General features: G+C 42.1%; 1 protein-coding gene across 3 annotated transcripts in view; it reads right to left on the bottom strand.

Annotated features, from left to right (window-relative positions):
• Window positions 1-13411, bottom strand: part of SLC5A1 (solute carrier family 5 member 1) — a 162355-nt gene that overhangs the window by 56425 nt on the left and 92519 nt on the right. The gene's annotated exons all lie outside the window — the stretch shown is intronic.

Genomic DNA, 13411 nt, shown 5'->3' with positions numbered 1-13411 from the left:
GGCTAGGATAACTGACTCCCCCTGGGAACTTAGGAGAACTACAAATCCTCTATCACCACCCCATGCCTACTGGATCAGAATAAGCTCTCTGGGTTTTTGGTTTTTTGTTTGCTTGTTTGTTTTGTTTTCTAGGACCGCAGGTGTGGCATATTAAAGTTCCCAGGGGGTCAAATCGGAACTACAGCTGCTAGCCTATGCCACAGCCACAGCAATGCAAGATCTGAGCCACATCTGCGAACTACACCACAGCTCACAGCAACACCAGATCCTTAACCCACTGAGCGAGGCCAGGAATCAAACCCACAACCTCATGGTTATTAGTCAGATTCATTTCCCCTGAGCCACTACAGGAACTCCCTCTCTAGGTTATTTTTATATGCAGTAAAGTTTGAGAAGCCTACCCCAGCTGGCATTGAAAGTCACTTTTCCTCCTTAAATTTGTTTTGACCTCTCTTTGGAAGCAGAAGGACAGTGACTAGCTACAAACTTGGGATGCTAAGATATGCAGGACAAAAAATTGGGGATGAAAAAAGCTTTCCCCACAACCTGCAACCTAACTTCCAGAGTGGTAATGGTTTTTTATTGTGGTACTCAGCCTATCCAGTAGGAGACACTGTCACTTCTCCATATGCCAACATATAACACATGGATTGGAACAAGCTTTGACCAATCTTATTGGTAAAACCCCAGAACCAGCAGGCTCAGTCAAACAGACTTTCAGAGTAGCCTCACACCACAGCAAAGTTATTGAGACATTTCAGTGGAAATCTACTGAAGCCACTTAAAAGTTTTGTGGGAAATCCTTCCACAAACAATCTATGTCCTAATGAAATAGGGTTATCAGAGTTCCCAGAGGGTGACCTCGATCACCAGAGTTAAATAAATACTGCCAACTGGAGGGCCCCTCTGTTCTGCCATGGCATGAAACTGGGAAGAGGGATTACAGGCTCTCAGGGGTCTCTGTAGTCCAGCCCTGTCCTCCTCCAGTCCCTGTCCTGCCCTTGCTTTTTAGGGCATATGGAAAGTGTGGCATATGGAAGTTCCAAGGCTAGGGGTCAAATCGGAGCTGCAGCTGCTGGCCTATACCACAGCCACAGCAGCACGGGATCTGGGCCACATCTGCGACCTACACCACAGCTCACAGCAATGCTAGATCCTTAACCCACTGAGTTAGGCCAGGGATCAAACTCACATCTTTGTGGTTACTAGCCAGGTTCATTACTGCTGAGCTACAATAGGAAATACCCCATGCCCTTTCAAGTCCTCATACTGACCCAACTTCCTATATACACTCTGGGCTTCCCTGCCTCCTACTTCTTTTACAACATTTACTTTTGCTTCTCCATCAAGCTCTAGCTGAAAAACTTTGCTCAGCCCTCAAAGGGAAGCCCAGTCCCATCCCTCTGCTGACACCATTCAGAGCCAGTCTCTTCCTCTTCTGACCTCTCACTCCATGTGTCAACTGTTGCACTCTCCTGATGCCTGTCAAGCCCCATTTTGGGAACTGTTCTGCACAAATATCCTCTAGCCCTCGAAGAGAACTGTAGCTTCCACTTAGCACAGGACCTTTCTTGCACATGGAAAGTACTCAAATCTTTGGCACCTCCTCTTGGGGAAACAACAGAAACTGTGATGACCAAATGCCTTTGAGTTGCGTTTATTCCCACTGGCTGCATGGAGTTGGGACTCTTAATGAGTGCCAAAGCTCTCTCTTAAGGAAGAGGCAATAAAGCTGGATTTTCAGGTCCCACACGGGGCTCGTAAAGACAGTGGGGCTCACCAGAGACCATAAATTGCTCTAAGACGTCAATATGGGTAACCTGTAAACCTAGTGTTAGTAAGAACAATACCTCAAGGGGGATCTGACCTTGTGGGTGACTCCATCAAATAGGCAAAAAAAAAGTTAAATGATATTATTTGGTGTTGGCAAGAAAATAGACTCTCCCATATATTTCTGATAGAAATGTAATTCTGGAAAGCAATTTGTTGGTACATATACATATATCATCTTCTTCCACCATATGTTTAGTATTCTATCTTAAGAAATCAGAGATGCAGACAAAGAGATCCAGGAAAACAAATGGATAAATTAAGGTACATACTTATTGTTGAATATTATGCAGCCTTTTAAAGTATAGCTTTACTGACACAATCTTTTGTTGGGAGAATGTTAACTCAGAGTCTAGCCAAGTTGTAAGTCTCAATAGTTGTATACACACAATAGTTGTAAGTCACAGTTTCCAAAAGTAAGGCTAGATGCCTGTTGGTTCTCAGCCTTCATGCAAAGGCATAACCCTGTTGTTTTTCACACTGGAACATATGGCACATATAGCATGAGCTACTCAAGATAAGTATCTAAGGTTTGGGCAAAAACTATTCTGCAGTCAGCTTCTAGGTATTACTTTACATGTACTTTTAAATAATTACTTTGATATAAATAATATTACAACAAAATAAACCTGTTCATTATAATCATAAAAAAAAATAAAGTATAGCTTTAAAAAAGCAAAAAATAAAAATAAAAGATAAAAGTATAGCTTTGAAGAATTTGTTATAGTAAGGAGATGATTAAATTCCAAACAAAAAAAATACAAAGTTATATACCATATGATCCCCAAATGTTTAGATACACACATACACAATGAGTGTGTTACAAATTTTCCACAATGAGTTTGTGTAATTTTATAGTCAGAACACAATTATTTAAAACCTTTAACAACAGAAGGCAACAATTCCAGTGTTGTCTCAGATTAACCTGCAGAGCCTGAGGTCTTAGAACAAAGCATGCAGGGAAGTTATGTGTTTGTTTGTAGGATGTAAAAAAATACATGAAAATGTCATTGAACGCTAATGAAAAACTATGTTTTATGTGACATAAAACAGAAAATAGGAAATATATGGGAGAGCCTATTACTTGCCAAAACCCAGTCATCTGATGTTATAGCAGGAATTAACTTGGAACTGATTAAGGTCAACCTTGTCATTTTCAAATGAAACCAAAATGTTATAGCTCAGAAGAAAAAAGTGATTAAGATTTACACATTCATTTTATCTTTACTGCCACACCCTTGAGAAAGTAAGATAGTATGTGGACACTCAGGACCACTAGCCTAAGAGTCAAAAATTGCCTAAAGCAATAGACAATGGCCCTGTGTGTCTTCCTAGCTTCACCATCAGAGGCGGCCAGTGAATTTGAAAAATGTGCCCTGTATACACCTTGAAAGCATAATTAAATGCTGTGCCTGCCCCCACCCTTTCTTTCCCTCCTATTAAGCACACTGAGAGTCTTCCCACCTAGTTCTAACCTTGGCTCCACCAGAACAAATTATGTGACCTTGAGCCAGTCACTTTACTTCCATGAGCCTCTAATTTTCACCAGCATAAACTGAGGATAAGATTCCTTCTTAGCCTACTTCACAAGGGTATTCTCCAGCTTAAATAAAATGACACGTGTGAGAACCTTTTAAGAAAGTTTTACCCCACAAAGGCATGCTATTCAGAAGAAACACTGATGATGCTCTTACACAGCCCGTGATTTTACAGAGTGCCCTGAATTTCCTGAAAGAGATATTTCTCTTGGAGGGAGCAGGATCTGCACAGCTCAAATGGAAAATGCACTCAGCTAATTTCAGGAAACCGCTTTCTTTGTTAGTGGACCATGTAATACCCAGAAGGTCCAGAGATCTGGAGATGGCTTGCTGCTTGCACCTTCTGTCCTCCCTTTAAGGAATGATACCAGGATATCCCAGGGCCTCCTCTCCACTCCTTCTCTGGACTGAGCTGAATGTCTCCCTTGAGACATCCTCAGACAGTGGTTCTCAAACTTTGGCATCACCAGAATCTAGAGTCAAAATATAGGGTGTCCACTTAAATCTGAATTTCAGGTAAACAAAGACATTTTTAGTAAAAGTATGGGCCAATATTGCATGATACATACCCATATTTTAAAAGCATTCATTATTTGTCTAAAATTCAGATTTAACTGGCCAGCCAGTATTTTTATTTGCTAAATCTTGCAACCCTAGTTAGAATTACCTGGAGGATATGCTAAACCACAAACAGCTGAGCCCCATCCCCTCCAGTTGCTGAAACATTGGTCTGGGTTGAAAATTTTGCGTTTCTAACAAGAACCCAAGAGGGGTTTTTTGCTGCCACTGATGTGGGTACCACATTCTGAGAGCTCTGTCCCAGGAGAATAAGGGAGAGAGGATAACTAACTTATAGTGCCACTTTTAGGCCAAGCGTGGGGCCAGGCACTTCATTCGCTTTATCTGATAATGTTCACAATAGTATGTGAAAGCATATTATTCTCACCTTCATTTCACAGGTGAGAAGTCTGAGGATCAGAGCAGTGACATGATGTGTCCAAGGTCCCACAGCCCAATATGACCAATGTCCAAAGGACAGATATATGCCAGCACCTAACACAGAATATGGCACATAGAAGGTAATCAACATATAAAAGTAGCATTGTATATGTGGATAAATGATTGAATTCCCAGTTTAAGGGACATCCTAAGGGACAGAAGGGAAGGCCAGGGCACCATGCTGACCTTCCTCCTTTCTTCCCAGGCATTCCCTCTGAATTTCTCCAAATGGGCACAGTGGGATCAGATCCCCCTGCCACCTCTCTGTAAACTCAGGAATAGCATGTGTATGTCTGTATCACACCTATGTTTCCTATTACTCCCTCTGGGGAACTGGTCTTTAATCCGAATTAATATTCCAATTCCCTTAATAAGGAATGCTTTAGCAATGAGATCCTGCTGTGTAGCACTGGGAACTATGTCTAGTCACTTATGATGGAGCATGATAATGTGAGAAAAAAGAATGTAATCATGTATGTGTAATGGGTCACATGCTGTACAGTAGGGAAAAAATGTATTGGGGAAATAAAAAAATAAAATAAAATTTTTAAAAAAGGAAAACTTTCACAGGGGAAGTTTGAAAAGGTCTAATCTTTGATCCTTGCCATCTCTTAGGGATGACATTTCCTGGATTGAGACAGAAGGGGCTCATATATTCAGACTATTTCATTTCTGAGACTCTGGTAAATATTTAGACACTGGCCTTCTCCAGAGTCATCATAATCTCTGTTTACTCTGTCAGCTCACACCCTTCTTTGACAATGGTGGCCTTTCACTTATTAACTTCATGAATATCTCTCTTTGCCCCAAGAACTAAAGGGACATGAAATCAGGAAGTCACTGCCAAAGCTGGCATCATCCCACATGCCGTTGGCACAAAAGGTGGGTGAGGTCTTCTGTTGGCATTTATCAGTCAAGGAGGCTGGAGACCAACCCTCTCACAAACTCAGACAGACTCATCCTTGGGATCATCAGCAATTCAGGGTCCCTGAAGAAGCCTGATCAATATATACAATCTCTCCCCCATGCTGACCCCCATTCAGTTCCCGAATATCCCAAGTTCCTCCCCACCTCAGGCCTTTGACCATTCTGTCCCTTCCACTTGGCTTGCTCTTCCCCCAGTCTTCACATAGCTGCCCCTTTTTCATCCTTCAGAACTCAACCTAAATGCCCAAACCTCAGAAAGGCATTCCCTGGGAGTTCCCACCCTGGCTCAGAGGAAACAAATCTGACTAGTATCCATGAGGTTGCAGGTTGGATCCCTAGCCTTGCTCAGTGGGTTAAGGATCCGGCGTTGCCATGAGCTATGGTGTAGGTCACAAATGCAGCTCAGATCTGGCATTACTGTGACCATGGCGTAGGCCAGTGGCTACAGCTCCAATTTGACCCCTAGCCTGGGAACCTCCATATGCCACAGGTGTAGCCCTAAAAAGCAAAAAAAGAAAAAGAAAAAAAGAAAAGAAAGAAAAGCATTCCCTGACCCTATTATGTAGGTTAAGAAAGACTCCTCCCCCTGCCTCCCACCTCAAACATACTTCCTTTTTTAACATTTACCACAACTGTAATTTCAGATACATTTTTAAGAATGTGGGTCATACATACATGCTAATATATGTCAGCACCTGACACAGAATGTGACACTTAGAAGGTAATCAACATGTAAATACAGCAATGCATATAAGGATAAATGATTGAATTCCCAGTTTAAGAAGGAGGATCTAGGAGTTCCCGTCGTGGCGCAGTGGTTAACGAATCCGACTAGGAACCATGAGGTTGCGGGTTCAATCCCTGCCCTTGCTCAGTGGGTTAACGATCCGGCGTTGCCGTGAGCTGTGGCGTAGGTTGCAGACGCGGCTCAGATCCCGCGTTGCTGTGGCTCTGGCGTAGGCCAGTGGCTACAGGTCCGATTCAACCCCTAGCCTGGGAACCTCCATATGCCACGGGAGCGGCCCAAGAAATAGCAAAAAGACAAAAAAAAAAAAAAAAAAGGAGGATCTATAGATGAGGGATGGTGATGATGATGATGATGATGATACTGATGATGATGATGATAAGAATGGCCAACTTGGGTAGTACTAACTGTATACTATTCTAAGAGATTTACATGTATTAACTAATTTAATCCTCAAAATAACTCCATGAGGTAAGTGCTATGATCTCTATTTTGAAGTTGATGAAACTGAGGCAGGAGAGGGTAAGTAACTCACTCAGGGCCACAGAGCTAGGATGGGATGGACCAGGGGTTCAAATCAAGGCAGCCTGACTCCAGAGCCATTGCTTTTAACCTCAACTCTAAATCACCTCTCTAAAAGTTTACCCAAAGAGAAACATATAGTTGCAGCTGACTCACAATGTGCCATTCCAATGGTAGACAGGGAAAGCCTAGATACATTTCTAAGTGGTCCAAAGACCACTGGTCCAAAGACTTCATGAGTGGACCAAAGACTTCATCTTGGGGATAGTTTCAGCACTCTCTGATTTCACCAACTAGAGATATTATGACTTACTTTTTCCTTTCTCTGTCTACAGAAGTGTTGACATGTTAGAGAATTCTGGGAAGGCAGCCAGAGGGAAAGGAGAAGCCAGAGCTTAAGTACAAACTAGATGACAGGAACTTGGCTATACACGACTCAACTGAGGCCCCACATGGGGTGGTGAATGCCTGTGCTTGAATCAGAGAAACTCCTCAGAGGAGACCAATCCCTGAAGAATGGGAGAAAAAATGGACCAACCAGAGAGAGAGAGACAAGGATGAAGAGAGAGGGGAGAGGAGAACAGAAGCGAAGAAGAGGAAGAGAAGTAAGAGAAAGGAGGAGGAGGGGTGATAGAGGAGAAAGAGAAAAAAAAGAGGAGAGGAAGAGAGAGAACAGCTCCTTCCACAGCAAGGCAACAACTGTGATGCAAAGCAGAAAACTCTCATCACAAAGGAGACACATATCTATGAGAATGGACAAGTTGCCAAGATTTGCAAAATCTTGACTCAAACAGAGAGAAACCAAATGTTTGAGATAGTGAGGAAGCATGACCACACCAGATTTAAACAAGGAGTCCAATGTGGGCTGAAATCAGGCCTCTGATTGAGGTTAGATTTGCTTTTCCAGTTTAAAAAAAAAAAAAACTGAAGAAAAAATTATTCTCTGTACCTAGGAATGAAAATGTGGAGTGCTGCTGGAGGCAGGCTTTCACTTGGACCCAGAACCCTCCTAACCTCCTGAATTCCTACAACTACTTACACTGTGTGGTCACTGCACTGGAGAGCAAAATGGAGGCTGACCTCAACAAAGGGTCCAGTTTGAGGGTCTGAGGACATATCCTTCTTCTCCTTCCCATTCCTTTAATTTAGCACATACTAGATGCAAGGCCCTGGATTAAGTGTTGGAAGATATTATATATATAGAAAAACATAGGCTCAACCCTGGGATAAGTGAAAGCACACACAGCTACATGCAATCAGAGTAGGAAGAAAGGGCTGCCTAGACTTGGAGGTCATTTCCACCCAGGCTTGTGAAGGTCAAGTACATGTCTGTCCCCATCTCACACCTTCCTGAGCCTTGCTCCCTTGGTGATCTGTCTGCCTCTCCTGTCTCTATGTCCATTTACCTCATCTCTGCTCTTCCCTTCTCATTCATGAGGGCCCACCTAGGTCTTAGGCCTGCCAGGCTCTTCCAGGCCTGCCGCTGTCCACTCCAGCAGCATCTTTAGTGGCTGAACCTTGTTATGATTATTAGGTTTTACAGACTTAAAGACAAAATCTGATAGATTTTACTCAAGAGAGTTGAAGAAGTATGAGAAAGTGTCCTTTCTCCTCAGAGAAAATTTCCATCAGGGTCTCAGGTCAACCCTAAATGAAAGAACGTCTTGGTTTCCAAATAAACCTGTAGACCATATCTATTGATTTCATAAATTTCCACCTCGAAGGCTAAGGAGAAAGAGACCTGAGTAACAAGAAGAACAGAGAGAGCCCTGGCTCTGTCTACATCTTGTGTGAGCTTGGGCAACCTGTGGGGTTAATCACCATTCTTGCTGGATCACTGAGGATTGAAAAAAGAACAAGAGCTAAACCTGAGAATTTACTGTGTGCCAGGTTCTGTTCTGAGACTGAGTGCACATCCTCACTACAATCTTGAGTTAGCACTATCATCTCTGCTATAAGGTAACAAATGCAAGGAACAAAGATGTTTTAGTAACTCAAACATGGTCACACAGCTAGTAAAGGGCAGAAACTGAATTTGAACCTAAGCAGCCTGACTTCAGAGCCCAGGCCTGAACAAGAGGTCAACAAACTAGAGCCAAGGGACCATATCCGGCCCTCCACTTGTTTTTGTAAATAAAGTTTTATTGGAACACAGCCATGTCCATCCATCTATATAGGATTCATGACTGCTTTCAGGCTACAGCAGCAGAGTTAAGTAGTTTTAACAGCAATTTTACAACCTCCCAAAATATTTACCATTTGGATCTTTGCAGAGAAAGTTTGTCAATCCTTGACATAAAACACTGATATCTTCTCTGACAATTCTCTAATAGTAGAGGAAGGAAAGAATCTGTGGTTATTGAAAAACACATCCCTCCAATTTCTGATGATGATAGACTAGCTAGCATACCCACACCCATTTCCCACATGCTTGTTCCTTCTTCACTGGTATGGAATCTTAGAATTTAGTCCTTGAAGAAGCTTTGAGATCCTCAATCTGAATATCTCTCATACAGAGGAGACTCCCTGAGATTTGGAGAGGTTAATGATTTGCCCAGTGTCACAAAACTAGGACAAGGCAAACCTCTGTTCCTTGTGAGGTCCCCACTCCCTTTGGAATGCTTACTTCTGAAGCATTTGAAAATATCTCAGAGGTTGTTGAAGGATTGCCTCAGCCCTATTGTACTAGCTGCTTCCATAGAGCTGGCTCTGCCAGTAGTCCTGGCTGATGCAACCAAACTCTCTTCCGAAACAAAAGTTCTCCATAGGGCTGTGAACCTGGGGCTTTACCTCTCTGAACAATTTCTTCTGCCATTAGCCAAGGCATGGGGAATTTCCCCTTCAAAGCTCTCTTTCCTGCTTTTATATCTCCCACATTCTCAAAGAATCATTACAGCCCAGCACACAGGCAGCTATTCATCAAAGGTACAAATCACGGTGGCATAAGAAAAGGGGAATCCTGCTCTACCAGCCAGCCCACAATTACAGAAGGTTTGATCTCACTCATAAGGTTTCAGGTTACTCTGTTGGCTGGCTTGACTCAGTGTGACTTGGGTTTCTGGGGGCCTCCCTGCCTGGCTCTTTTTGTAAGCTGACTCTTCCTGTAACCCAGCCCTGGGGCCCATGCTCTTCCACCCTTTGGTATCTCACTTCTACCCCCAAGCCAAGTACAAACTATCTCACTCTCTTAGCTTTGTTAACTTTTTAGGAATGGGGTCTTTTTCCAGGCACTTGGATCTTCACCCGTTACAGGTAACAACCACCCCTTTCAAAGTCCCTGAAGCCCCAAGAATGCCCCCAACTGGCCTCTCCTCTGTCCAATCTCCTTTCAGACATTACAAGCTCTAATTTTCACCTGCTTTTCTCATGGGTCACAGCCTCAAGCATATCAATCCAAGGTCAATACAAGTCCTCCCTTCCTAAAAATCCCCTGGAACTATCTTCCTGAAGCTTCTCTGGACACTCACGCCTCCTGCAGCACAAAGCAACAGGGCTAAAGGCAGATGAAGGGAACAAAGAACCCCTCTGGAGGCTGAGAGAGATATCAGCTCCCAGAGCTTACAGTCCCTGTGATGTCCTCCTCGAGCCAGCACACTTGAGGACTGATATTCTGGTTATAAACTTACAGACTGATGACAGGCTTAAACTGACTTTATATTTTAATCCAAAGGGAAATTTAGAAGTATAGGTTTGATGGAGTTTAAACTATTTTTCAATTTTGTAGAGAAAGTACTTGATTTGTGTTATCTTGCATGCTGTGTTGTCTTTCAACTCCTTCTTTCAAGTGTGTATTGCAATAGTTTTAAATTTTAAATTTTTAAATTTTAGATCAGAAATCATTTATTTTTTCTAGGTTAGCAGTTTTTAAAGTTTGTAAATCAGCAGAACCTTGCCCTCCAACAAAATTTTATTAGATTCCCCTCATATAAAATAAATAAAAGTCAAGTTTCTGGGAAAGAGGACAAGGGCAGCACTGACACATTTCAGTGGCATCTAAGGGTTGTAGTTAACATATTTTTAAAGACTGCTGTGTTAGAATATAGCCATACTTCACTGAATCTAAAAGACCAACTATTGTAGGACAGAGCATGAAGCATGAAGAAAGAAAAAACATTGCCATTTAAAGTATGGCATGCCACTGACTGATGGTTAGACACAGCAATCTCAGAGCTGTTAAAATGTGGTCAGTGTGTAATTGGAATTGATGATTTATGGTAGTATAACTAAATTACATATAAATCGCACACATTTATTCACATAGTCAATGTGGAAGTTAAATTTAAATGAAGTAGCAGCAATAGCTTCACATAAATGCTTGGGCACCAGACAAGTGCCAACTGGGGGGTTGTCCTGGCATCCCTAACCTTCCTTCCCTTTCTTAATGGTCCTATTTATTGAGCACCTGCCAAACACAGTGCTGAGTGCTGTACTTGCATAATCTCATTTAATCCTGACAAGAACCCTCCAAAGTAGGTATTGTTCTCCTGTTTTACAGAGGGGAAAACTGAAGCTTGGGGAAGTTCAGTGATTTGCCCAAAGTCATACAACTAATAAATGAGTTTGTTCAGATGGGCTAATTTCAAAGCTCATGATCATTCTACTCTAGAATTTTCTAGAATTAGAGCATTTCCAGAATTGAAAGGTCACTCCACCCCCAGTCAAGAATCCCCCTTGCCAGCATCCCTAACAGATGGTGATGTTCTCAGTAAATCTGACCATATAGGTAAGAGTCTACCCAAGTCAGTGATTACCAAACCCACTGGATCATCAACAGCATGTGGGAAGATTTTTTAAATGCATTTTTAGGAACTTCTTGCAAGGTTTTTTAATCTAGTAGGTCTGGAGTGAGGCCCAAGAATCTGTATTTTTAGAAGTACATCCAGGTGATTCTGATACATGAGCATGTTTACAAACATTAATGAAATCTCATGAGCCTTAGATGGAAACTATTGTTGGTAGAAGGAAAGTCAAAATTCAGCTTAATCAAGGAAGCTGGGAATTCTGCACAAGAGGGAAATGATGCCATGTTTCTCTGTTAGTTATAATAATCTAATACTGAGACATGAGTAAGGAAACAATACGCACAGGAAGCCCCACATGAACCACTGAAACTTACCTGTTTTGAGTGGGGCTAATTCCTGTCACCAACCAACTCTCAGCCCAGACTGGAACCCATGTACCATCAGGAAGAAAGACATCATCACTGGTTAAGATGTGATATGTTCCCACATCTAGCCCAAAATGTATATCTCCTACTGGTGGTTCTGCCCCAAGCCATTCTCATTAGATTCTCCAAGGTCCAGAGATTGGAAGCTAAGGTCTTAACCCAATAACTCAGCCTTAGAAATTTACATGAAGAGATATGAGTTTCCTGTTAAAATGGGAGAAAGGAAGAGAAAAAAGGGTTGGATGCAAACCAAAGCTGGATGAGCATATGGCAAGTTTACTGTAAGGGGCACCGAAATGTTAGATTGGGTGGGGGATGCACTGTTTTCCAAACCACTAAAGTAAACCTCAAAGTTCTCTTCAGTTTTCAAATTCAGGAAATCTTAAGTCCATTGAGATTTCATGCCAGCCTTGGATCTGAAATCTGTAGGGCAGAACTCTCCAATAGAACTTTGTAAAATGACGGAAATATTCTAGATCTGCAGTGTTCAATATAGGTGCCACTATTCATATGTAGCTATTAATTACTTGAAAGTGGGTAACGTGACTAAGGAAATAATTTTTTATCTTATTTTAATTTCAATTTAAACCACCAATGTGATTAAGGGCTACCATATTGGATGGTGCAGTTCTAGAGGGACTACCCCAACCTTGTCTTGATCTTTGCAATCAGAGCTGCCTATCCAACAATAGCTTTTAGGAAAGCACTAAAGCCAAAGCATAAGAAGATAAAATGTGTCAAGAGAGACCACCATGAGGGGCCCACCACAGAAATCAGCATCTGCATAGTATTCTTGGCCACAACAAGGATAAAACAGAAGTGACTTCAGGGATAACCATAGCAACTGTGAAAAATGCCAGCAATTAAAGTCCATCCTAAAATAGTTGAATAAAGGCCAAAGCAGAATTTCGGGTTGGTATGATTCCTTCCCTCCCCTCTGTGCTATGTATATGACGCTGACACTCTTCACTTTCTTGCTTCTCTTCCTTTATAGCTGTCACTCTCTTATCATGTATGTATGCTTCATTACACTCCTCTTTCACCAGCCAGTTTTGGTTTTATCTTAAGCCCAAGGAATTGCACAATTTGGTCAACCAATAGTTTCGGTGAGAACTTTGGACTGAAATGGTCACTGGGCTGAACTGATAAACCAGCCAGAGCCTTGTGAAAGGAATGGATAGGATGGAAGGGACTCCCAATTCCTCTTCTACTCATGCACATGCCCTTTGATTTGGACAGTTCTGTCCATGCACAAACATCAGAGAAAACACCTGTCAGATACACAAACTACAAAATCCACCAGGAGATGAGGAAAATTGTAACTAGAAACAGTAGGGGGCCTCTCTTCCAGCCACTCTACAAAGTATTTTTTGAGGGCCTCCTGTGTATCAGGCACTGTTAGGTTCCTGAGGTAGGACAGATAAAGCCTCTTTATCTGGGACTTAAAGTAGCAAAAAGCTAGCAAAGAAGAGCTACTGTGTATTGAATTTCCACCCCATAAGCAGTCTGCATTTCTCATAATACTCATGGAGGGTAAATAGTACCATTCCTATTTTATAGAAACAGAAGTAGAAGCTCAGACTTGCTCAAGATCACCTTGGACAGTGTGCTCTTTTTACTTTCCACACTATCCTCCTTGTGAAGTCTTTTCCTTGATTTATCCTTTGAAAAATCCCAAGCATT

The sequence above is a fragment of the Phacochoerus africanus genome, chromosome 15 (assembly GCF_016906955.1).
Source record: "Phacochoerus africanus isolate WHEZ1 chromosome 15, ROS_Pafr_v1, whole genome shotgun sequence".
Classification (NCBI taxonomy): Eukaryota; Metazoa; Chordata; class Mammalia; order Artiodactyla; family Suidae; genus Phacochoerus; species Phacochoerus africanus.
Note: the sequence above shows the minus strand (reverse complement) of the source record. Positions and strands in the feature narration are given on the sequence as shown.